The sequence below is a fragment of the Mesoplodon bidens genome (assembly GCF_964165515.1).
Source record: "Mesoplodon bidens genome assembly, chromosome: 4".
In the NCBI taxonomy this organism is placed as follows: Eukaryota; Metazoa; Chordata; class Mammalia; order Artiodactyla; family Ziphiidae; genus Mesoplodon; species Mesoplodon bidens.
In genome coordinates, this window is record NC_138160.1 from 115,765,023 (window position 1) to 115,790,647 (window position 25,625).

The 25,625-nt window shown below is 42.4% G+C and overlaps 1 protein-coding gene across 2 annotated transcripts in view; it reads left to right on the plus strand.

Moving 5' to 3' along the window:
- SMAD5 (SMAD family member 5) overlaps nucleotides 1–25,625 on the plus strand; it is a 106,968-nt gene that overhangs the window by 12,053 nt on the left and 69,290 nt on the right. The window contains exon 2 of one of the 2 annotated variants that reach the window (XM_081233043.1): nucleotides 3,794–3,886. The gene's annotated coding sequence lies outside the window, so the exon portion shown is untranslated. Of the gene's footprint in view, nucleotides 1–3,019; nucleotides 3,887–25,625 lie in introns of those variants that run through there. The other variant, XM_081233044.1, reaches the window with a different exon arrangement.

Genomic DNA, 25,625 nt, shown 5'->3' on the forward strand with positions numbered 1-25,625 from the left:
AATGTATGTAGCTCCTGATGGGGATGGGCTAAGTCATCTGGAACGAGGTTATCACTCTTGAGAAGAGAGACTAGATCTCAGGGGAGCACCAGTATGTAGGAGTCTGTGGAAGAAGCAAAAGCCAGGGAGGCAGGAGGAAGACCAGGCTGTTAGAGAAATCAACAGAAGAGGGATCAAGATGGAGAGGTAGCTAACAGCGCCAAAAGCCCTGAAGAGTCAAGCAGAGAAGGGCTCCCAAGTGACTGGCAATAAGGAGTTCGTTGGTGACCTTGGCAGGAGTGACGAGGATGAGAATCAGAGTCATGTTTATTGAGAGGTGAATAGGCTATGCGGACAGAGTGAGGGTGTTAAGTTCTTTCTGGAAGTTGGGCTGTGAAAGGAGACAGGAAGCAAGGGTGGTGAGGGCCTTCAGGAGTGAGGAGAGCTTTGTTTTATTGTTGGGCTTTCAGATGAGAGCCTTGTGCGTGTCTCGATGCTGTTGGGGAGGAGATGGTAGCAAGGAGAAGTTGAACACTCCTCAGAGAGTGTCTTTACCTGCATGATTCACAGAGGACAGTGGGAGGGGGGTGAGATTCAAAGTGGGCAAAGGTTCCAGATGATGGCTAGTCAGGATCCCAGAAGACTTCTTGGAGGTGGTGTTAAAACTCAAAACTCTAAAAAGAAAAGGCAAATTTATCCATTTTGGCAGAAAGCAGAACAGCGGTTGCCTGAGAATGGTGGGGGGTGGAGTGGGAGGTATAGGAGGGTGGAACTATAAAGGGCGGAAATCTTTGGGGAGTATTAGATGTTTTCACTATGTGATTGTGGTTCCATGGGTGTATGCATATTTCAGAACCTATCCTGTGGAGTTTATTGTGTCAATTATACCTCAATAAAGCTGTTTAGTATATAGGCCCATAGTATACGGACTTCCCTTAATAGTCTGCCTTTTGGTCCACGAATATTAGGAACGAGCTTAATGATAGCCCATCAAAAGATAAGAGTGAAACATTTAGAAGGATGAGGAGCATATAGCCTTTTCTAAGCGTGTATCTGTGAGTGCGCTGTGCTTGTGAGTGACAGAAAAAGACATTTTTCTCAATTGCCCAAAAGCAGCCAGAGATTTCAAATAGTTACCAGATAAACATAACTTAGAGCAAGTATTTTTTATTGAAGTATAGTTGATTTACAGTGTTATATTAATTTCTGCTATATAGCAAAGTGATTCAGTTATACATATATATATATATACATATTCATATTCTTTTCCATTATGGTTTAGCACAAGATATTGGATATTGTTCCCTGTGCTATACAGTAGGTCCTCATTGTTTATCCATCCTATATATAATAGTTTGCATCTGCTAACCCCAAACTCCCACTCCATCCCTCCACACCCCACCACTTGGCATCCACAAGTCTAACAGCAAGTATTTATTTAGCAACCACCATAACGCCAGGCTTGAGTTTGATTCTTGACAAATATGTACAGTAATCCTTTTGACCCTCCCAGCAAATTTACAATATTTTGACAGTTTAGAAAACTGAGGCTCAGAGATCTCAAGTCAACTCTCCAAAATTACCCAGCAAAGAAGCAGCAGGACCAGGACATGTAGGGCCTGAAATGGCTGGACTGGTTCCCTCGCTTTCTTTGTGGACCCCTCCCTGCAGGCAGTTCCCAGTTGGGTGGCTGTGGCTTGTGGCTGCATGTGGGCGGGTGTTAAGACAATAGACCAAGCCTGTCCAAGGCTTCAGCCCTTCAAGGTTAGCTATTGTACGTGGAGCTATATATAGCCAACGGTGGGGAAGAAAGAGAAAATAAGATTTACTTTTTGGAGGCTCAGAGGTTTTAAGCAACTTGTAGGTTCCTGACAGCTTTTGCAGACAGGAACTGAAAGGTCTTTGGCTAAGCACTCTAGGAGTGTGGTGTTTTGGCAAGGGGGGAGATGTCCTGGCCCTGAGGTGTGACACGTCCCTCTGCTCAAAATAGAGACCAGCCATTTCCCAGATCAGAGTCAGCTGGGGGTGGGAAGGCAGGCCCAGCCCTAAGGCCTCTGACCATTGGAGGGTCTGGCAGCCCTGCTGGAGAGTGGGAAATGGGGTGAACATTCAGGGCCCCTGAGGGCCTCAGGCTGGGTTTAGGGGATGGCAGGCAAGGGCAGTGAGAAGGCTGTTGTGTTGCAAATGAGGGAGGGGCTGGTTCTTCCTCGGCCTGGTATGGGGGTTGGGGAGAGAGGGGAACATGGAGAGAGCCTCGAGGACTGGGAAGGGTTTCCAGGGAGAGGCCAGTCCCTGCCAAAGTGCGATGGTGGAGGTGTTGCTGAGGCTACAGCTCGCTGGGTGTGGAGGGAGATGATGTTTTCTATGCAGGTAGTGAACAAAGAAGGGTCCAGAGGCTGGACGGATGATGACCCTAGAGGTGTGAGTGAGTATTCAGAGGTGATTTTCTAACTGGGCGAGAGTCAGCAGTGCCTTTGGGTTGAGATCCCCCACGAGATCTAACAATAGCTAAGCAGTATTGGGTGATCGTTAGGTGCCAGGATTATGCTAGGTGCTTTGCTTTGATTATGACGTTTTAATGCCCACTCATGAACTGTAACCCTACGTGGTAGGTTCTGATATTATTCCTGATATTATATTATTCCTTCCTCCATCTTGGAAGGAAAAAGACAAAACCCCCAAGGCCCAGAGAGGTTAAGTAACTTGCTTTGGGTCACACAGCTAGTAACTGGCAGGTCTCGATTCAAACCCAGACCTTGCTGACTCTAAATCCCTTGCTCTGGCATTAGTCTATATTTGAGAAATAATTTGTGAAATGCTCATAAAATGGAAAACCTTGGTTCTAATATTAAAAGCACTCCCTTCCCTTCTGATCTGAGAGCCTAACACCTTCGTTAGGAAGTTTCTCCAACTTGGCTGCTTAGATGTTTCTAATACATCCTCAGAATTTGTTTTTGTTTTTTTGTTTTTTTTGGTGATACACGGGCCTCTCACTGTTGTGGCCTCTCCCGTTGCGGAGCACAGGCTCCGGACACGCAGGCTCAGCGGCCATGGCTCATGGGCCCAGCCGCTCCGCGGCATGCGGGATCCTCCCGGACCGGGGCACGAACCTGTGTCCCCTGCATCGGCAGGAGGACTCTCAACCACTGCGCCACCAGGGAAGCCCCATCCTCAGAATTTGATGGGTACCCTCTCCCAGTATGAAAACAAGTTTGTGCCAGGAATTTCCCAGTTAATCTCGTTGAACAATGGCCCTGAAACACTCTGTACAGAGGATGCAAGTGAGTCCTGGCCAAAGTCTACAAGAGACAAATGGGAATACGGAGCCTTCCCCAGGTCCATGCCATCCATTTGCTCTCCAGACTCTGGGCTGTTCCTGGAAACCCTCCTTCCTGATTCTTTTTTTATTGTTGGACTGAAGTCAGCGTAAAGGCCATTAATCTATGCAGTGTCTCATTGGCAAGCCTTATAAGAGATGCCCTGTTCCTGAAAGCAGGCCTCTTTGTGACTGTGTTCCAGGAACTGACGAGTATATTAATGGCTGGTCATTAGCCTGCACTCATCCATTCACCAAACATCTAGGGAGGGCCAACCATGGGTCAGGCACTGTTCTAGGTACTGGGGATAGAGCCCTGAATGAAACAGACCCTGCCACTGCCATCACGGGACTTGTTGTCTAGGGAAAGGAAGAGATATTAGACACATGATAGCAGAAATACAGCTAACCATGTAATTATGCTTTGTGATCAATGTTGTGAAAGAAAAGTAAAATGAAAGTTGATGTCAGATCTTAGATTGATTGTCCTGGAAATAGGAAGAAGGAATATCACGAGTAATACTCAAGCTGACACATGAAGAGGCAGCCAAGTGCAGGAAGGAGAGGATCTCAGAAGAAAGAAAGTTCCAGGTAGGGAGAACAGCAAGGACGAAGGCTCTGGGGTCGGGTAAAAGTTTGGCACTTTTGAAATCAAGATAGAAAAAACCCCCCAAAACCCCACATCGTATCTGGAGTGTAGTGAGCAGGGGAGAAAGTGAGAGGGGATTATGAGGTGGACCAGTGAGAGTGGGGGCAGATTTTCTTTTTTTTTTTTTTTTTGCGGTACACGGGCCTCTCACTGCTGTGGCCTCTCCCGTTGCGGAGCACAGGCTCCGGACGCGCAGGCCCAGCGGCCATGGCTCACGGGCCCAGCCGCTCTGCAGCACGCGGGACCCTCCCGGACCGGGGCGCAAACCCGTGTCCCCTGCATCAGCAGGCGGACTCTCCACCACTGCGCCACCAGGGGAGCCTGGGGGCAGATTTTCTATGAACAAGAGTCTCTATTTATTTTTTATTTATTTATTTATTTATTTGTTTCTGCTTTATAACAAAGTGAATTAGTCATACATATACATCTGTTCCCACATCCCTTAAGAGTCTCTATTTAGAAAATGCAGATGAGGATTTAGGGCCTCAGGAGGGCAGTGGAACCATCCCAAAACAACACCCTTTGGCAGAACAAAGATAATGATAAGAGGAGGAGCCCCCTCAGATTTTTTATACCTAAGGAGAATGAGGATGGTCGTTGCTTTCATTAAAAAAAAAAATTATCTTGGGCTAAAATCATATCATGCTGGCAAGGGAAAGCATTCTTGATTAAAATAAACCCAGACAGGTCAAGTTAGTAACATATCCTGAACTTTTAGGGGCTGGGACATTGCTTAGTCAGGATTCTTTTAGTTAACAGTGACAAAAACCAACACTAATTAGTTTAAATTAAAAAAAAAAAAGGTATGGATTTAAACAACTGGGGAGTCTAAGGAGTAAACTGGCAGGGTAGAGAGAGTCAAGCTTGTCATTGTCTGTCCCTTTCGGTCTTCTTAGCTCCGTCTGTTCTCTCTTTCCTTCTCTCTCCTCACTGATTTACTCTGACGTGGCTTCATTCTAAAATAGGCAACGATGACATCATGCTACTTCAGATAAAAGAGCTAGATTATTATGTGCATTCTGAGTAATGAAGTCACATATTCATGGATCTTATACCCATCCCTGAACCAACGGCCAGGAGGACAGAGCCATCGGATTGCCCAGGATCAGTTGCACCCAACCACGTGGATCAGCGAATAGGAGTGTGGAACTGGAGAGGGGTAGTCCCCAAAAGTGTCCTGGCAAATGAAAACAGATCCCTCGTACTTAAGGGGTGCAAAACTTGTCCTGCCTCCACACATAGAATTTAATTATTCCATTGTTTTTATAAATTAAAAAAAAGAAATGTTACCCATAAACCTACCATCAATTGTTAATATTTTGCTGTTTATCCCATCAATCATATACACACTTGTGCACATAGAGATACACACATTTTATTGGCTTCGTTTTCCTCTTTTTTTTTTTTTTGTAGTCATTTGGTAGGAGAATTTAACTCCAATGGCATTAACTTTTAATTTTTTTCCAAAGAAACTTAAACCTCTGTTCCTCTAATCGGAGATCTCCCAAATGAAACTCTTGTTGACACTCCTCTATGTAAACCTCTACCCAAAGCTTTTACTCCTTCCCATCTTTCTTAACATTTAACACTAACATCAAAAGCCCCAGTCATCATTTGATTTTAGATTCAACCATAAAGCTTACAGTGCTCTTGTTCCCAAATGTTTTTGTACTTTTCATCTTACCATAGCTTACAATCTTTATTCTGATTTAAATTTAACCTAGAGTACTTTCCTTAGTCCTTTCTCCCAGAAAACACGAGTGTATTTCTGAGTCCTAGCATATCCAGACAAAAATAGTCTTTACACATAAATGACAAGTTATAGGATTCTTGGAATGTAGTCTTTTTCTTTCAAAATCTAGGATCACTGTTTCACTGTCTTCTAGTTTCCACTGTTGCAGATGAGAAGTTTAATACCAGTCTGGTCATTTTCCTTTGTAAGTAAGATATCTATGTGCCTGGAAACATGTTGGATTTTCTCTTTAACCTCAAATCTGAGAAACTTTACCAGGGTATGATGAGTTTGGAGTTCTTTGTGCAAGCTGAAAGTTGATGAGCCCTTTAGTTCTAAAATTGCAAGTTTTTCTATAGCTGATTTTTTTCTTTCATTATTTCCTTAATTATTATTTTTCTCCTTCTATGCCTTTGGCCTTAAGGATCTCCTGTGGTGCGCACACCAGATCTCCCAGAGCTACCCTTTATGAAACTTACCTTGTACCCATGATTTGCATTTATGTGGGGTTTTTTTGTTTTGTTTTGTTTTTGGTCTCTGGGTATGTGTACTGCTTCCCTCACTTGATTTTCCAGAACACCAATTCCATTCTCAGCAATAACTGGTGTCTTTTCCAGTTTCTTGGTTAATTTAAAAAAATTTTTTGCAGTCTTCAGGTTATATCTTCTTTACAGTTTTCAGTGTTAGATATTTCTTGTCCTTTTTCCATTGGAACTTCTTCCATAGGTGCAACAGTACCTGCTGGGGACTTGGCTTCTCTCCTTTAAATGGCTGTGAGCTTTCTTTCCTCAAAACATCGACAGTTTCACTCCACTGTCTTCTGCTGTATTGTATTGTTGAGGAAAATTCTGATACAAGCCTGATTTTCATTCCTTTGTAAGACAACAGTTTTATTTCACCTGAGTACCTAGAAAGCTGCACCTATGCTGAGGTTGGTGATGGGGTGTCGTCTGTCTTTAGTTAGGGAAGGTGACATCTAACAAGCAGTGGACCACCCTAAGAGCAGTTAGATATCCCCCATTATCTTTTTTTCCCCCCTACCCGTGACTCCAGCAATCAGCTATTGGGCTTTAGCCAGTTTACCATTGATGGAGAGTCCTCCTGATGTCTATGACCATTGCCCAGTAGTCTGGTGTGTAATATTCAAAATAGTTATTTGTCTGTTTGCATGGATAGTTCTGTGAGAAGATGTTGGGGGTGGGGGAGAAATGATTACAGGCAGTAGTTAAGCTTCTTTATTGCTAACAACATAAACTCTGTTTCTGTTGTGTTATTCGAAAGCCATGGGGGAGCTCCAAGAGTTGATGGATGCATTAGAGAAGTAGGCTTGGAAAATTGGGAGAAACCGATGGAGGTAGGATGGCTGGGGATGAAACTGGGAAAAGTCTGGTTACTACACTTTGCCAGCTCTGCTCTCCTGAAGACTCATCATGCTGCTGGATTCTTAACCTAGCTACTGCCACCGTGAATTGTTCTTGACTGTCCCTGAATCTTTGCACCACTCATTTGTTGCAAACACAGCAGGCAGGGTAGAAACATTCCCCATTTGGGCTTTCATGGTGGAAAGGGGGCTCAGCCTCCCTCCGGGAACTGTAGCATAAAGGACTCTCTCCCAAAAGAAAGGGGTTTTAGATGCTGCCAAGCCAAATAGGGCATGTGTCCATCTTAGCAAACATCAGTGGGTTTCTGATTTCTTCCACTAAGTGGGAGTTTTTAGTTCTGTTTGGGAATCGTGACACTTTCTCAGAAACGATGAAGCAGATGCTGTCATTGCCTTGCCTGCACCCTCTTGGCACTCATCTCTACACAGCACCTGATCACTCCAAACATCTGCAGCTCTCTGCCAGCTATAGGGATGCACTTGACCTCTACCCAGGACAGGTTGGAAGAGCCAGATACTTAATGCCTCTTGATTCACTTCTCAACCAAAGACAGGGCATGGCCGTAATGGATAAGTACACCAGCTTCCATGTTCCATGGTTGGGGTATCTCTGGGATGTATTCCATACTCTTTCCTAGTGTTTCCCATCAGGATTGAACCCCAGCTGCCCACAGTGGGAAATGGTTTGATAACACAGCCTTTATTTCCTGTCTCCCTTACCCATTCCCCTACTTGTATTTCCTGAGATCACCTCCCAAATAAACTACTTGCACTTAAATACTTGTCTTAGGGTCTGCTCTCGGGGTTACACAAACCCAGGCCGTTGGTGAAGCCCTGTTTGGAATGGGTTCAAGAATACCTAGAATGAAGGGACAGGGCTGAGGACTCCTGATCCTTTTCCCGCTTCTCACTTAGAGCTGCTGAAGAAGTATTAGGCTTTATCCTGAAATCCCACCCTCTGTATGCCTTTTGACCCAGTGTTTTCACTCCTACAAGTTTATCTTACAGAAGGACTCCCACTTGTGTGCAAAGACACAAAATGACGTTTGTTTTTTGACTGTGATAGAAAACCAAATGGAAACACTAAAACGTCCATTGGTTGCTTCAAACAAATTACAGTGCATCCCTACAATCTAACTCAATGTAGCAATTAACAATAATGCTACCAATTTCCAGGAACTAATATGGAAAGATGCCCAAAGTATACTGTTGAGAGAAAAAAATCAAACTGCAAAAAGAGCACTGTAGTTTTATTTTGCAAATCGGTATCTAAATAAATATTTATGAAATGTCTGTGTGACAGGCTTTCATTGTCCTGGTTTTTAAAAATTTCATCAGTTGCCTTACCTAGTTGTGTTTTACTTAAAAAATGGCTTCTTTTCTAAAAGTATTCAAAGAAGATAAGAAAAGGAGGATTCAGGATACCTTTTGAAAACTGTTTAGAGTTGATGGTTTGAACACTTTATATAGAAGCATTTTCCGCCATTTTTTTATGAAAGACCTGATTTGAAGATAAACATTATATATGAATATTTGTACATATATCTGAGTTTGACAGTTATGGAACATACATCACTTATTCCCTTCTGTGCTATTTGAATTTTTACCCTCACCCTGCCAGGGTTTTCTAAGTCTCCCTTCCTAGTTAGTGGCTTCCTACTCTTTGGAATCCTTGCCCTTTTTTCACTGCCAGATTCTTCTGTGATCCCCTCTGAACTATCTACCCTAGCAGGGCAAAGAGCCATATTTAACCATCCTGATGGGACTGTTTTCCTTTTTCCAGTTCCCTCACACTTGCATCTCTTCCAAAGATATTCAAAGAAGATGAGGAAGAATGTAGGGGAGCATTTTAGAACTGTTCAGAGTTCATAGCTTGAATACTTTAAAGCATTAAGGCACTTTTTTTTTCCATAAAAGACTTAAGTTGAAGAAAAATATCCTGTGTAATATTTTCCCTGTGCCCCATCCTATGCATGACTGGCAAAAAGTGTTGCTTATTGTAAAGCAGTTGGTTATTATGACTCCTTCCGCAAATTAATTTACCTCAGGAAGCCACCTTCCTCCATAAAGTGGGAGAAACAATGGGGTCTTTTACATTCTCAATAATATGGCGCTCATTAGCTAAATGCTGACTTTGTTGGGCTCTGGAACAGAACAAAATATCCTAAAGCAAGGTCATGGGTGTAGCAAACTGGAAAGAAAGGGGACCCTCACACTTGTGTCTGAGTCTTGGGTGGGGAAGGAGCCGGGCTGGGAGTCTATTGGGGGAGGCTTGCTGCCCAGGAGGCCTCTTCGTCTTCTCCTGGACCTGAGCCCCTAGGGAGTGATGAAGAAGGGACAGAGGGGGACATTTAAACCTCCAGGGCCAGGTGTGCCAGAGTATCTTAGAGACTGGTGGTCTCCGTGTTTTTTTTTCCCCCATGATGATTTGATCGCAACTACCTCTATTGGTAAAAATGTCTGAACATATACTCCCAATATAAATCATAATGATGGGCTTCCCTGGTGGCGCAGTGGTTGAGAGTCTGCCTGCCGATGCAGGGGACACGAGTTCGTGCCCCGGTCCGGGAAGATCCCACATGCCGCGGAGTGGCTGGGCCCGTGAGCCATGGCTGCTGAGCCTGTGTGTCCAGAGCCTGTGCTCCGCAACAGGAGAGGCCACAACAGTGAGAGGCCTGCGTAACGCCAAAAAAAAAAAAAAAAAAAAAAAATCATAATGATACACTATTGAATATCTTACAAATGAAAAGAAGTTAACATTTTAAAGGATGAAATTTTAAAATAAAGAAAAATTTAAGTGTAAATACAAGACAACTCGATAGATAGGTCAGGAGCAGTCAAGACAACTCGATAGATAGGTCAGGAGCAGTCAATCCTATGGTCCCCAGATGAATCATGAAATGATCCCTGGAACTTGCAGCTTCAAATACAAGCAAGCAACCTCATACCAACCCCTACCCCCAATATTCCACCAAAATATTTGTGAAGGTACAGAAATTTTCCACAGCTTACATTGCCTGAAGGATAACCTTAAACTGAATTTGGGAAGAATTTTCACCAAATTTAGGACTAATAGAGTAAGACAGAGGGAAAAAAATGGTGACAAATCTTGCTTCATCCATGAAATAGAATATCCTTGTTTCCTAAAAAGAAGGCAGAAAGAATCTTCAGCAACCTCCGTTTTCTACCCTTTAGGAGTTCTGCAACACCCATGCAATCAGATAGACATTTCAGAACACCAGGAGGCTGTATTTTGAGGAGCCTGAGGACTATGATTTCCCACACCTCACAACACCATATGTTCTACATCCATCCAAAGACTGCAAATCGCAGAAAGGAGGGCAGGGAGTTTGGGGGTGGGCAAGAGAGAGAGAGATGGTATGGGGAATTTTAGAGGGCTGAGGTCCCAAGGTCAATGCTTTGACAAAAAGAAGAGCAAAGAAATCTTCACAGCGGCACCTGATGAGGGTTTGCAATTCTCATTTATTCCATCAATTGAACCCATCAGAGAGCCAAGAACTGAGAAGTAAGAGAAAATCTCCCTTAGGACAAGAAGCATATGACAAGTGATATTCAGAGCCCTTATCCCTCACTTAAATCAAGCTTTTATAGATTTCTTAATGTCAGAGTTCCAAGTAAGATCTTACGTGAAGAAAAAGTTCTGCTGAAAATCATGACAGGTATTCCTACTGGACACTGGAAATTGGATCATGAGCTATTACAGCCACCTACTCTACTGCTTTTCATCTATTGATGAAAATAGCTGGGCAGTCCACCCACTCATCTGCCCCTGTAGTTAGTTTTCTCTTTGTGCAGAACCAAGTGGGGAAGGTGAAGCCTGACAAGGGACAGCTAAAACCCTCGTGAAGAGTCACAGGAACAGAAATAACATCTTAAAAATTCAGTGGAAGAATGTAACAATAAAAATGACTTTCAGCAAATCCCAGAAGAAAATTTTAGAAAACTGTTTAGCACCTTCAATAAACAAAGCTTCTATGAAATAGGAGTAGAAAACCATAAGAAGAAAATAAGATGAAAGGGCTAGAAGGAGGGCAAGGAAAGTACTATATTAATGGTAAGATTAAAATCATCTGAATTGGAGGCAATAAAAAACTAAGTGACCAGAAAATTGAATCACTGACATGAAGGATAAAGTCTAGCAGTCTGCAAAATGCAGAGGAAATGGGGAAAAGCAATAAAGATTAAAAGAAAGGAAATGATCTACTTGGAGGATAAATAATAGAGACTAATTCCAAGAAGAGTAGGCTATCCTAAGTAAGAATCAAAATAAATGGGTGTAGAACCAATAAACATAATTGAAACACTGCAGAGATTTTTTTTAACTATAAGGATGTGAATCAAAAACAAAACCATAAAAGAAAATATAGGTGAATGTTCATCTGAAGTTAGGAGGGGCAAGAGCTCTCTAAACAGATGAACAACATCAACAATAACAAATATATTTATCAAGCTATCAATGAGTTTGGATATATAACTTTTTTTAAGTTTAAAGAGCATCACAAAATTGAGGTGAATTACAAATTTTGAAAGCTGTCTATGATAACTATGATAGAGGGTTAATATATTTAATATATAAAGAGCTTTCAAAAGTAAATAAAAGTACAGATGCCCCCACCAAAGAAACTTGGGCAAGGATCATAAATAAATTCATTAAAGAAAGACTCAAATATCTGATAAATATTTGAAGACATATTTAACTTATTTATTAAAGATACAGAAATACAAGACAGTAACGACATATAATTGTTTGCTTTCTACATTTGTAGTTTTTAGTTAAAGTGGTAATACTTAAATACTCAAGGAAATTCTAATGTAGTTGGTTTTTGAAGAGTATATTTGATTAGTGCTGACCTTCTCTTATTTGAAGGATCCTTCCTACCCTTTAGGTTTTAGTTTTACGTTCACTTCCTCCAGCAAGTTTTATCTGACCACCCAGGCGTGTTGGTTATGTTATCCTATTATAATTTCTCATTACACTTTACACTTTGTGGCATTTATCTCAACCATTCTGTGACAATTTGTGTGATGTATTTATTCAATATCTGGCACCTCACGGAGACTATAATAATAAAGTTTATATTGAGAATTTGCTGTGTACTAGGCAGTATTTAAGTGCTTTTTACATGTTTTATCTCGTTTAATCATCCCAATAACATTATGATGCAGAGGGGGGTTTTTTGGTTTTTTTTCAAGTAGAACTTCAAAATTACTTTTTGTTTTCTTTAACATCTTTATGGGAGTATAATTGCTTTACAATGGTGTGTTAGTTTCTGCTGTATAACAAAGTGAATCAGCTACGTATACCCCCATATCCCCTCCCTCTTGCATCTCCCTCCCACCCCCCCCATCCCACCCCTCTAGGTGGTCACAAAGCACTGAGCTGATCTCCCTGTGCTATGTGGCTGCTTCCCACTAGCTATCTCTTTTACATTTTGTAGTATATTATAAGTCCATGCCACTCTCTCACTTTCTCCCAGCTTACGTTACCCCCTCCGCATGTCCTCAAGTCCAGTCTCTACATCTGCATCTTTATTCCTGTCCTGCCCCTAGGTTCTTCAGAACCTTTTTTTTTTTTTTTTTGGATTCCATATATATGTGTTAGCATACAGTATTTGTTTTTCTCTTTCTGACTTACTTCACTCTGTATGACAGACTCTAGGTCCATCCACCTCACTACAAATAACTCAGTTTCGTTTCTTTTTATGGCTGAGTAATATTCTATTGTATATATGTGCCACATCTTCTTTATCCATTCATCTGTCAGTGGACACTTAGGTTGCTTCCATGTCCTGGCTATTGTAAATAGAGCTGCAATGAACATTGTGGTACATGACTTTTTGAATTATGGTTTTCTCAGTGTATATGCCCACTAGTGGTATTGCTGGGTCATATGGTAATTCTATTTTTAGTTTTTTAAGGAACCTCCATACTGTTCTCCACAGTGGCTGTATCAACTTACATTCCCATGAACATTGTAGGAGGGTTCCCTTTTCCCCACACCCTCTCCAGCATTTATTGTTTGTAGACTTTTTGATGATGGTCATTCTGACTGGTGTGAGGTGATACCTCATTGTAGTTTTGATTTGCATTTCTCTAATGATTAGTGATGTTGAGCATCCTTTCATGTGTTTGTTGGCAATCTGTATATCTTCTTTGGAGAAATATCTATTTAGGTCTTCTGCCCATTTTTGAATTGGGTTGTTTGTTTTTTTGATATTGAGCTGCATGAGCTGCTTGTGTATTTTGGAGATTAATCCTTTGTCATTTGCTTCATTTGCAAGTATTTTCTCCCATTCTGAGAGTTGTCTTTTCATCTTTTTTATGGTTTCCTTTGCTGTGCAAAAGCTTTGAAGTTTCATTAGGTCCCATTTGTTTATTTTTGTTTTTATTTCCATTTCTCTAGGAGGTGGATCAAAAAGGATCTTGCTGTGATTTATGTCATAGAGTGTTCTGCTGATGTTTTCCTCTAAGAGTTTTATAGTGTCTGACCCTACATTTAGGTCTTTAATCCATTTTGAGTTTATTTTTGTGTATTGTGTTAGGGAGTGTTCTAATTTCATTCTTTTACATGTGGCTGTCCAGTTCTCCCAGCACCACTTGTTAAAGAGGCTGTCTTTTCTCCATTGAATATTCTTGCCTCCTTTATCAAAGATAAGGTGACCATATGTGCGTGGGTTTATCTCTGGGCTTCCTATTCTGTTCCATTGATCTATATTTCTGTTTTTGTGCCAGTAGCATACTGTCTTGATTACTGTAGCTTTGTAGTATAGTCTGAAGTCAGGGAGCCTGATTCCTCCAGCTCCATTTTTCGTTCTCAAGATTGCTTTGGCTATTCGGGGTCTTTTGTGTTTCCATACAAATTGTGAAAATTTTTGTTCTAGTTCTGTGAAAAATACCAGTGGTAGTTTGCTAGGGGTTGCACTGAATCTATAGATTGCTTTGGGTAGTATAGTCATTTTCACAATGTTGATTCTTCCAATCCAAGAACATGGTACATCTCTCCATCTATTTGTATCATCTTTAATTTCTTTCATCAGTGTCTTATAATTTTCTGCATACAGGTCTTTTGTCTCCTTAGGTAGGTTTATTCCTAGATATTTTATTCTTTTGGTTGCAATGGTAAATGGGAGTGTTTCCTTGATTTCACTTTCAGATTTTTCATCATTAGTATATAGGAATGCCAGAGATTTCTGTGCATTAATTTTGTATCCTGCAACTTTACCAAATTCATTGATTAACTCTAGTAGTTTTCTGGTAGCATCTTTAGGATTCTCTATGTATAGTATCATGTCATCTGCAAACAGTGACAGCTTTACTTCTTCTTTTCCGATTTGGATTCCTTTTATTTCCTTTTCTTCTCTGATTGCTGTGGCTAAAACTTCCAAAACTATGTTGAATAAGAGTGGTGAGAGTGGGCAACCTTGTCTTGTTCCTGATCTTAGTGGAAATGGTTTCAGTTTTTCACCATTGAGGACGATGCTGGCTGTGGGTTTGTCGTATATGGCCTTTATTATGTTGAGGAAAGTTCCCTCTATGCCTACTTTCTGCAGGGTTTTTATCATAAATGGGTGTTGAATTTTGTCGAAAGCTTTCTCTGCATCTATTGAGATGATCATATGGTTTTTCTCCTTCAATTTGTTAATATGGTGTATCACATTGATTGATTTGCGTATATCGAAGAATCCTTGCATTCCTGGGATAAGCCCCACTTGAGCATGGTGTATGATCCTTTTAATGTGCTGTTGGATTCTGTTTGCTAGGATTTTGTTGAGGATCTTTGCAACTATGTTCATCAGTGATATTGGCCTGTAATTTTTTTTTTTTTTTGGGTGACATGTTTGTCTGGTTTTGGTATCAGGATGATGGTGGTCTCGTAGAATGAGTTTGGGAGTGTTCCTCCCTCTGCTGTATTTTGGAAGAGTTTGAGAAGGATAGGTGATAGCTCTTCTCAGAATGTTTGATAGAATTCACCTGTGAAGCCATCTGGTCCTGGGCTTTTGTTTGTTGGGAGATTTTTAATCACAGTTTCAATTTCAGTGCTTGTGATTGGTCTGTTTATATTTTCTATTTCTTCCTGGTTGAGTCTCGGAAGGTTGTGCTTTTCTAAGATTTTGTCCATTTCTTCCAGGTTGTCCATTTTATTGGCATATAGTTGCTTGTAGGAATCTCTCATGTTCCTTTGTATTTCTGCAGTGTCAGTTGTTACTTCTCCTTTTTCATTTCTAATTCTATTGATTTGAGTCTTTTCCCTTTTTTCTTGGTGAGTGTGGCTAATGGTTTATCAATTTTGTTTATCTTCTCGAAGAACCAGCTTTTAGTTTTATTGATCTTTGCTATCATTTCCTTCATTTCTTTTTCATTTATTTCTGATCTGATCTTTATGATTTCTTTCCTTCTGCTAACTTTGGGGTTTTTTTGTTCTTCTTTCTCTAATTGCTTTAGGTGTAAGGTTAGGTTGTTTAATTGAGATGTTTCTTGTTTCTTGAGGTAGGATTGTATTGCTATAAAGTTCCCTCTTAGAACTGCCTTTGCTGCATCCCATAGGATTTGGGTCATCGTGTTTTCATTGTCATTTGTTTCTAGGTATTGTTTGATTTCCTCTTTGATTTCTTCAGTGTCCTCTTGGTTATTTAGTAGCGTATTGTTTAGCCTCCATGTGTTTATATTTCTTACAGATTTTTTCCAGTAATTGATATCCAGTCTCATAGCATTGTTGTTGGAAAAGATATTTGATACGATTTCAATTTTCTTAAATTTATCAAGTCTTGATTTGTGACCCAAGACATGACCTACCATGGAGAATGTTCCATGAGCACTTGAGAACAAAGTATATTTGGTTGTTTTTGGTTGGAATTTCCTATGAATATCAATGAAGTCCATCTTGTTTATTGTGTCACTTAAAGCTTGTAGTTCCTTATTTATTTTCATTAAGGAAGATCTGTCCATTGGTGAAAGTGGGGTGTTAAAGTCCCCTACTATGATTGTGTTACTGTCGATTTCCCCTTTTATGGCTGTTAGCATTTGCCTTATGTATTGAAGTGCTCTTATGTTGGGTGCATAAATATTTACAAGTGTTATATCTTCTTCTTGGATTGATCCCTTGATCATTATGTAATGTCCTTCTTTGTCTCTTGTAATAGTCTTTATTTTAAAGTCTATTTTGTGTGATATGAGAATTGTTACTCCAGCTTTCTTTTGATTTCCATTTGCATGGAATACCTTTTTCCATCCCTTCACTTGCAGTCTGTATGTGTCCCTAGGTATAAAGTGGGTCTCTTGTACACAACACATATATGGGTCTTCTTTTTGTGTCCATTCAGCCAGTCTGTGTCTTTTGGTTGGAGCATTTAATCCATTTATATTTAAGGTAATTATCAATATGTATGTTCCTATTACCATTTTCTTAATTGTTTTGGGTTTGTTTTTGTAGGTCCTTTTCTTCTCTAGTGTTTCCCACTTAGAGAAGTTCCTTTAGCATTTGTGGTAGAGCTTGTTTGGGGGTGCTGAATTCTCTTAGCTTTTGCTTGTCTGTAAACGTTTTAATTTCTCTGTTGAATCTTAATGAGGTCCTCGTTGGTTAGAGTAATCTTGGTTGTACGTTTTTCCCTTTCATCACTTTAATTATGTCCTGCCACTCCCTTCTGGCTTGCAGAGTTTCTGCTGAAGGATCAGCTGTTAACCGTATGGGGATTCCCTTGTATGCTATTTGTTGTTTTTCCCTTGCTGCTTTTAATATTTTTTCTTTGTATTTAATTTTTGATAGTTTGATTAATATGTGTCTTGGTGTGTTTCTCCTTGGATTTATCCTGTATTGGACTCTCTGCACTTCCTGGACTTGATTGACTATTTCCTTTCCCATGTTAGGGAAGTTTTCAACTATAATCTCTTCAAATATTTTCTCAGTCCCTTTCTTTTTCTCTTCTTCTTCTAGGACCCCTATAATTCGGATGTTGGTACATTTGATGTTGTCCCAGAAGTCTCTGAGACTGTCCTCAATTCTTTTCATTCTTTTTTCTTTTTTCCGCTCTGCGGTAGTTATTTCCACTGTTTTGTCTTCCAGGTCACTTATCCGTTCTTCTGCCTCAGTTATTCTGCTATTGATTCCTTCTAGAGAATTTTTAATTTCATTTATTGTGTTGTTCATCATTGTTTGTTTGCTCTTTAGTTCTTCTACGTCCTGGTTAAATGTTTCTTCTATTTTCTCCATTCTATTTCCAAGATTTTGGGTCATGTTTACTACCATTACTCTGAATTCTTTTTCCGGTAGACTGCCTATTTCCTCTTCATTTGTTTGGTCTGGTGAGTTTTTACCTTGCTCCTTCATCTGCTGTGTATTTCTCTGTCTTCTCATTTTGCTTAACTTACTGTGTTTGGGGTCCCCTTTTCACAGGCTGCAGGTTCCTAATTCTTGTTTCTGGTGTCTGTCCCCAGTGGGTAAGGTTGGTTCAGTGGTTTGTGTAGGCTTCCTCATGGAGCAGACTGGTACCTGTGTTCTGGTGGATGAGGCTGGATCTTGTCTTTCTGATGGGCAGGACCATGTCCAGTGGTGTGTTTTGGGGTGTCTGTGAACTTATTATGATTTTAGGCAGCCTGTCTGCTAGTGGGTGGGGTTGTGTCTTGCTGGTTCTTTGGCATAGGGTGTCGAGCACTGGAGCTTGCTGGCTGTTGAGTGGAGCTGGGTCTTAGCATTGAGACAGAGATCTCTGTGAGAGCTCTCACCTATTGATATTACGAGGGGCTGGGTGGTCTCTGGTGCACCAATGTCCTGAACTCAGCTCTCCCACCTCAGAGTCTCAGGCCTGATACCTGGCCGGAGCTCCAAGACCCTGTCAGCCACGCGGCTGTCTCAGTTCTGCTCTCCACCTCAAGTCTGGAGCATGGAGAAGGAAGACTGGGTTTCATGATGCAGAGTTTTTAATTGTGCTTATTTTATAGAGGAGGAAATTGATGATGCTTAGAGAGGTTCAGCACCAGGTCCTTGGTGATGGGACTGGTAGCTGCCTCTACAAGCTAGAAGCTGCTGCTCCTGATGTGAGAGCTGTAGGCATCTTTTCTAAACCTTTTTCCATCCGACTGATCAAACAGAAGCAAAGCTCCCTCACTCCAGGAAAGGACTTGATCTTTCATTTTCTAAGCCTCAGGAAACACTAAAACACCATCTGAGGCTCCACCAGTAGAGCAAGGGTACATCTCAAAGATACAAAGCAAGTTAGTTTAATTAGAAAAGACTCAAAATTCACCCTCATTTTCTCATTTTAGTGAGCAAAACTTTTCCCTGTGACAACCACCTCCATATTTCAAGATGCCACATTCCACCATAAGATACAGAGCAAAGCTGGTGCCACTGAGGAATTCACGACTCAAATGTCCATATCTTTTCTTGGATCCAAAGGAAAATGTCTCGCCACTTTCACATACTGCTTTGTAAATTCCAAATAGAGAGATAAACAGCATGTTTTGAAGATACAGAACACATTGGAATTATTAAAAGTTTAATCAAGTGAAGAAAGGGTTATCTCCTCTTGTGCATCAAGAGTAGCTGGGAGTTTCCGGGAGGGGGTGAACTGGTGCAAGTGGCTTCCAATTTAGGGGAGAGAGGGGAACGGGCAGCTGGTAGAGAGAGGGTTTTCTAATTAGCATCTGTAACCAGTAGGGAGCGGGAAAGAGTTGTTGAAGGCGTGCTGTTTCGTACAACTTGTATGAACTTCTAATCTGTCACAGTCCCCCTTAATGCAGGATTCACACACCAAAGAAACCAGTGCAGCTCAGGGCCTGTGTGCCAGTTTCTTAACTGGGGCCCAACTCTCGCATCATTTGGGATAATAAAAGGGACTGCTTTGTGATGTTGTCATGAGTGGTACATGAGATAAGTAAGCAAAGTGCTTAGCATCGAGCCTGGTTTGTCATAGGCTTTCAGTACATGTTAGGCATTATTATTTCATAGCAGCACTGAAAATGAGCCTTTCCTTTCTATTTTCATTATTTTTCTTCATAACTTAGTTATATTTTATGGAAACATGCTAAACTGAAGTACATTGTTTTCCAGGCTTTTTCAATGGAACATACGAAATATAGTGAAGGCTTTTGATTTTGTTGGGCTCTTGTGCTTAATATACTTCACTGTACAAATATAAGCAATGCAGGAGTGTGTAAAGTCAAAATTGGAAGTCTGCTGCGTCTGCTCCTATTCTCTAGATAAACACTCTTAGAGTTTGTGGCATGTCCTTTCTGATTCTGAATTTTCTTGAAGGCTTCATCAAATGCTGTGAGGCAGGACTGCTCTCATCTACAGCTGTGACCGTGTGTGGCACAGGTTGCCCGTATACTAACTGGTGCCAGCCAGCCAAGCCCTCCAGGCTCCAGCCTGATTCGCAGTCTTTCTGCCTCTCGATGGGAGCCTATGGCTTTCCGCCTACTGCTCCTTCTCACGCTAGGTATAATTTATAATCCCCATTGTTTAGAAAACAAAAATTCAAAATTATTGTAAGAGTAAGCTACTAGGATAGCCATTTCAGCTATTTCAAATACATAATATATTTCATATTATTTCTGAGTTTATGATTATACCATAAAAATAGGGGTAGTATCCCAGGAAAAAGCCTAAATGAGACTTCTGAGGAACTGATTTCTAGTCCTGGCCCTACTATTTAGCAATTGCATGAACTTGGAAAAGTCAGTGAATCTTACTAAGCCTCTGTTGCCCCACCTATAAAATGTGATTCGTTAATTAACTCACCAAACTCATAGTTACTGATTGCTTCCTATGGGCCAGGCACATTTCTAGGTGTTGCACACACAGCAGTGAACAAGACAGCCAGGGTTATCAGGCCTTCCAATAAGTTTCATCAAAGGGTTTTACAAACTCTAGCACATGCTATAAAGTATAATTTAATTCTTGGAAAACAAAAAAGTACTCATATATTTGTAATACCAAGCACCCAAGGTTTTGTGATTCTGAAAGGAGTGAGAAAGGGGAAAGGGGGATCCAGAAGACACACAGCTGAGAAACGCCGCTTTACAGTTGATAAAATGCTTTGTCCATACTTACTTCATCCCTTAAGTTTTCAAAATGTCTCCGAAATACGGTGGCAGAGAGTGAGATGAGAAAAGGAAGAAATTTCTTCCTACATACAAAAGCCAGCCTTGTCTATTATGTGAGCTGGACCCCTACCATTAGCACTGGAAAGCTCACCAACAGTAAATTGGAAGGTGACCCTGGACTGAAGCTCTGCAGTGTCCTTCAGCAGTGCCACCTCTCACGTGTTTACGGATCGTTTAACACTTTAATGATAGGAGAAATTCAAAGCAAAATGCTCCAGTCACTGCTAATGAAGACCAGTGAGACATTACGATGAAGCGAATCTGGTAACATGATAGAGGGAGGTTTGCATACCTCAGGTTAGGATTTCCATTTTATTGGGCTAGAACCTGATCGTTCTCTCAAATATCCAGTGATTTTGGTATCACTCTCCAACTTTATAGGGGATAAAACTGAGGTTCACGGTAGAAGCATCCTCCAAGCTGTGTTGCTGAATGTGCTTCTTGGCTTAGCAGCCTCTTTCAGAGTCTCCCAGGAGCTCAGGCCACACTGGTTTTCCTCTCGAGCCCCTAGGCCCCCTGACAAGCTTGCCTGTCCCCAGAACTTCGCTCCTCATGCTTTCTCTCCTGGCCTACTTCCCCATCTGAATACCGGTCCTCCTATTAATTTTTCTCTACCCTAACACTTTCCTTCTAGGCACTTATGAAGAAGTAGCATTATATTTTCAAATGTGTTAATTCATGTATTGTCAGTCTTCATCATGAAGTCAAAGTTCATGACTGTTGGGTTCACTGCTGTATCCCCAGCACTGGGCACAGTGTTCAGTAAATATGTGTCGAATGATGAATGGAAGAAGGGAAGGAAGGCAGGCGAACTCATCACTTTTATTTATGTATGTATGTATGTATTTATTTATTTATGGCTGTGTTGGGTCTTCGTTGTGGTGCACGGGCTTCTCACTGTCCTGCCTTCTCTTGTTGCGGTGCATGGGCTCTAGGCGCGCAGGCTTCAGTAGTTGTGGCACGTGGGCTCAGTAGTTGTGGCTTGCAGGCTCTAGAGCTCAGGCTCAGTAGTTGTGGCGCATGGGCTTAGTTGCTCCGTGGCATGTGGGATCTTCCCGGGCCAGGGCTCGAACCTGTGTCCCTTGCATTGGCAGGTGGATTCTTTTTTTTTTTTTTTTTGTGGTACGCGGGCCTCTCACTGTTGTGGCCTCTCCCGTTGCGGAGCACAGGCTCCGGATGCGCAGGCTCAGCGGCCATGGCTCACGGGCCCAGCTGCTCCGCGGCATGTGGGATCTTCCCGGACCGGGGCACGAACCCGTGTCCCCTGCATCGGCAGGCGGACTCTCAACCACTGCGCCACCAGGGAAGCCCTGGCAGGTGGATTCTTAACCACTGCGCTACCAGGGAAGCCCCAACTCATCACTTTTATTTGAAGGTTCAAACATAGAATAAAAATTATTTCCCCTGATATCATATTATGAAAATGTTCAGATGCATAGAAAGTTGAAAAAATTGTGTAGTAGCAATTCATCCATTGTTAACATAAATGAAGGGCTATCGACTACAGTTCATTTCAGGGAAAATGGAATTTCAAGTCGGGTTGCTTGGTTGTGACACAAATAGGCACTGGACCAGCATCACTAGCAAATGCTTCGGAAAGCTCTCAGTTTCAAAGAATTGGTTCTACACCTTGTGGCCCAGAAACGGCACCTTGGACAGAAAGTTCCCCATGTGCCCACACATCGGGCTCAGGCCTCTTCACAGTTCCTGGTGACTTATGAGGTTGGGCATTGTAGGGACAAGAACAAGTCTGGGCCTGGAAGCCTAATCAAGGCCGAATTCCTTCTCTTTTCTGAGCCTGTTTCTTCTTCCGTGAAATGGAGATTCATATCCCAGGCCTGACCCTCATCCCTCACCGAGATGGGATGATGGGAGTCACGTGTAGGACATTATCCTTTGAAAACGGACAAAGTGCTGTTGTGATGTAAGGGATTATTGCAGTCGGGAGCACACATAGAGCATCCGAGTATCTGTTTATTTTCCTTCTTGCTAATTTGCACTGTTAACGAAGAATCCCAGGTTAACTCCCAGCATCTGTTATCCGGCAGGACTTTGGATCAGAGCCGTAGGGCTCCTCCTGCAAACATGGCAATGAGCCAAGGGCAGACCTGTGAGGGCCTCTTAGATACCGCTCACTCCCCGGAAGCCGGAGTGCTTTGAATGTTTTGCCAAATTTCCATCCCACTCTTGGAAGAAGATTTGAGCTCAGAGAATACCAGAACAGTTGTTTTTGCCCGCCCCTTCCCCCCTCCCCGGGCTGCAGGATTTCTGTCTCACATCTCCCCTCCTACTCTCTTTCTTCTCCTCTCTCCCAGGCTCAACCTCGTAGGGGAACTTTTGCCCTGAATTTTAGCAGGAAACACAACCAGCAACCAGATGTCTGACTTTTTCACCCCATTGGCAAGGATTAGCCGTCTTCCCTGTAAACTTCCGGCCTTTTCTCCCCTTTAGATCTTTCAGCTTCTTCACGCCCCATCTCCTTTGGCTCATACACATGAACACCCTCCGGAGGAGAAACAAAAGGTAGCTTGCAAAGTCCTGCAAATGTGCTGAGTATTTATATACCCAGTTCAGGAAGTGAGTGTTGCTGGATGTCATGTCGGAGGAGGTGGGGGTGGGTAGCGTCAGCTCTTGGATTCATCTGGTCCATCGTTAAATTCAGATCCCATGAACAATAGGTGGCCTTGATCAAAGACAGAGGTAATTAAGTGAAGTCGCAACTTAAAATAACACACAAGTGAAGATCAATGCAAATTCTGTTATCATCGAAGTGTTCAGGTGTGAAAAAATGATAGGTAAGGCAGCCTTGTCAACTTCTGGAATAACGAGAGCCCCGGATCTTCTTTGACACAAAGCAGAGGACTTTGGAACTGAGAGAGGCCTTAGGGAGCAGCCCAGCCAGTTCCTTCCCCTTGCAGGTGGAGAACCTGAGGCTCTGCCTGGTTAGGAAGGACTTGCCCCAGGTCCCTGGGTTGATGGCAACTCAAAGGCTCACTCTAGGCTCTACTTATACCTCCCCTGAGATGTTTCTGGTAAAGCAGACTGACAGTCAAAGGTCTGGGCTTGGCCTGCCTACTGCCTCTGCCCCCTGTCCTCCTGCTCTTGGTGGTCTGGGTCTCCTTCTCAGGGGTCACCCTGATCTAGACAACCTCCGCCACGCAGCAGCAGCAGCTGGGATGGGGCTTCCAGCCACTCAATAAACACCTTGAGGGGGAGGAGACGGAGAAGCCTTTGTTTAAACATAAAAGGAAATATACCCAGAAAAGGCTCTGGTTTTCAAGTTAGCATGATTGGACTATCTACAGGCCACAAGGATCAAGTGTTTCCCAAAGAAATCCATGAAAAGCAAGTGGTGATCACAGGAAGCCTTTCAAATGGGATTTTAAGGAATTTCACTCAGTTGTACACAGTCCTGTGCCCCGACTCCCCTTTCCCACAGACAGCTGTGTTCCCTGGTGTACATCTTCTTTCCTCCAGCCCTGGGTGTGCAACTCCGGTCAGGTCTGCCCTCTCTGTGCCTTAGTTTACTCACCTATAAGAGTGAAATGATAGTTCTTATTTGATATAGTTGCCCAGGGATTATGTGAAATGTGGGCAATCACACTTAATATGTAGTAGACGTTCAATACATTTTAGTTCTCTTCCAGACCTCTTCCTTCCATAAGGGAGATGGTACATGTGGCCCTGAGGTCTTGGGTCCCCCCAGGACAGCCAGGTGTTTCTTCAGCAAAAGCCCCATAGGACTCTGTCTCCTCACTCACCTGCGTCTTTGTCCTGCGGCCTCAGCTGCCTCCAACAAGGACTGATCTGGGCCCCGAAGGATGTGTTTACCTTGTCTAGGTGGCCAGGGCCACCTGACAGCATCACTGTGGGAAACGCGTATCCCTTCTGTCCTGGGCCCACGACCAGGGACTCTGTTCTAGTGTTTCTAATTGTTCACAAAACCTGAAATTTTCTTCTAAAAAAAATGAAGGAAAGAAACCAGGGCCCCATCATTAATGTAAACGAATCCCAAGGGGTTCCTGTTAGCTTTGGGCCCACAACAATGAGTTAATTGAAAGTGGTAATGAGAAAAAGCAGCTGGCGCTCATAAAACCATGCGCCAATGAGCAGTTCAGTTCCTGGGCAGCAGGTGACAGCCGGGCTTTCTAGCCAACCAAGATGTCAACGGCTTCTGAAAATAATTGCCCTACGAATACCAGGCTGCCAGCAGGGACCAGGCTTATCTACAGATCTTGTCACTTGGCTGGGAGCTACCTGTGATGGCTGAGTGCCCAGGGATTCAAGTCCTGAGAATACCCTGTGCTTTGAGGAAATATGTGAGAACTAAAGACAGACAGTCAACTGGGGTGTCATGTGAGAAACCCCAAAGTCAAGGGACTTACTTTATGGATTTCTTTGGGTGCATCTCCGGGCCTCAGCTTCCCCAGCTACCAAATAAGCCCGTTAATACGTGTCCTCCCAGACTCCCAGCATTGCTTTGTTTGGACATCAAATAAGATGACATATTTGAAACTTGGAATGCTCTATAAAATGAGAGACATGATGTGCAAACAGGAGAGCTTAGCAGGGTGAGCTGAGGGATCAGACTGACTGTTTCACTCAGGTTAGACTCAAAAAATAATTCATAACACCTAAGATTGATGAAAGGATTAAATTTAGTTGTATATATATAATATAAATATAAAACATATATTAAATGTATTTGGAATGTACTGAATCAATGTTAATACTGTATGTGAGTTATTATTTTCAGAGCTCCCTTGTCTTTTTTTTTTTTTTTTTTTTTTTTTTTTTGTGGTACGCGGGCCTCTCACTGTTATGGCCTCTCCCGTTGCGGAGCACAGGCTCCGGACGCACAGGCTCAGCGGCCATGGCTCAGGGGCCCAGCTGCTCTGTGGCACGTGGGATCTTCCCAGACCAGGTCACGAACCCGTGTCCCCTGCATCAGCAGGTGGACTCTCAACCACTGCGCCATCAGGGAAGCCCTGCCTTGTCTTATAGTGACTAAGCCAAGCTTATGGCCAGAGGCCCAGTTTGGGCTTGTACTTTGCTTCTTTTTCTAATCATTTCTGGTCATGTGGCTCAAATGCCCACTCTTCCCGCAGCAGTCCTGTATCCTACAAAGAGGGGTAGGCCGAATAGACAGGGCAGTGGAGGATTTTAAAGACACCATGGTTCACAATGCAGCTGAGATCTAACCAGTCAAGATGCCATTTCTTTCCAGAACCTGACAATCACACTGCATTGCAGGCTCACTACACACTTGTCTACTTGCAGGGCCAAGCAGGGATATAACGGAATCTACATTGAGTCTTGGACTGTTTATCTGGATAATTGATGGAGTCCAGGGCATAGGAAACTGGGAAAAGTGACTCTGTGTGTGTGTGAGTGTGTGTGTGTGTGTGAGTGTGTGTCTGTATGTGTATATGTATGTGTGTCCTGG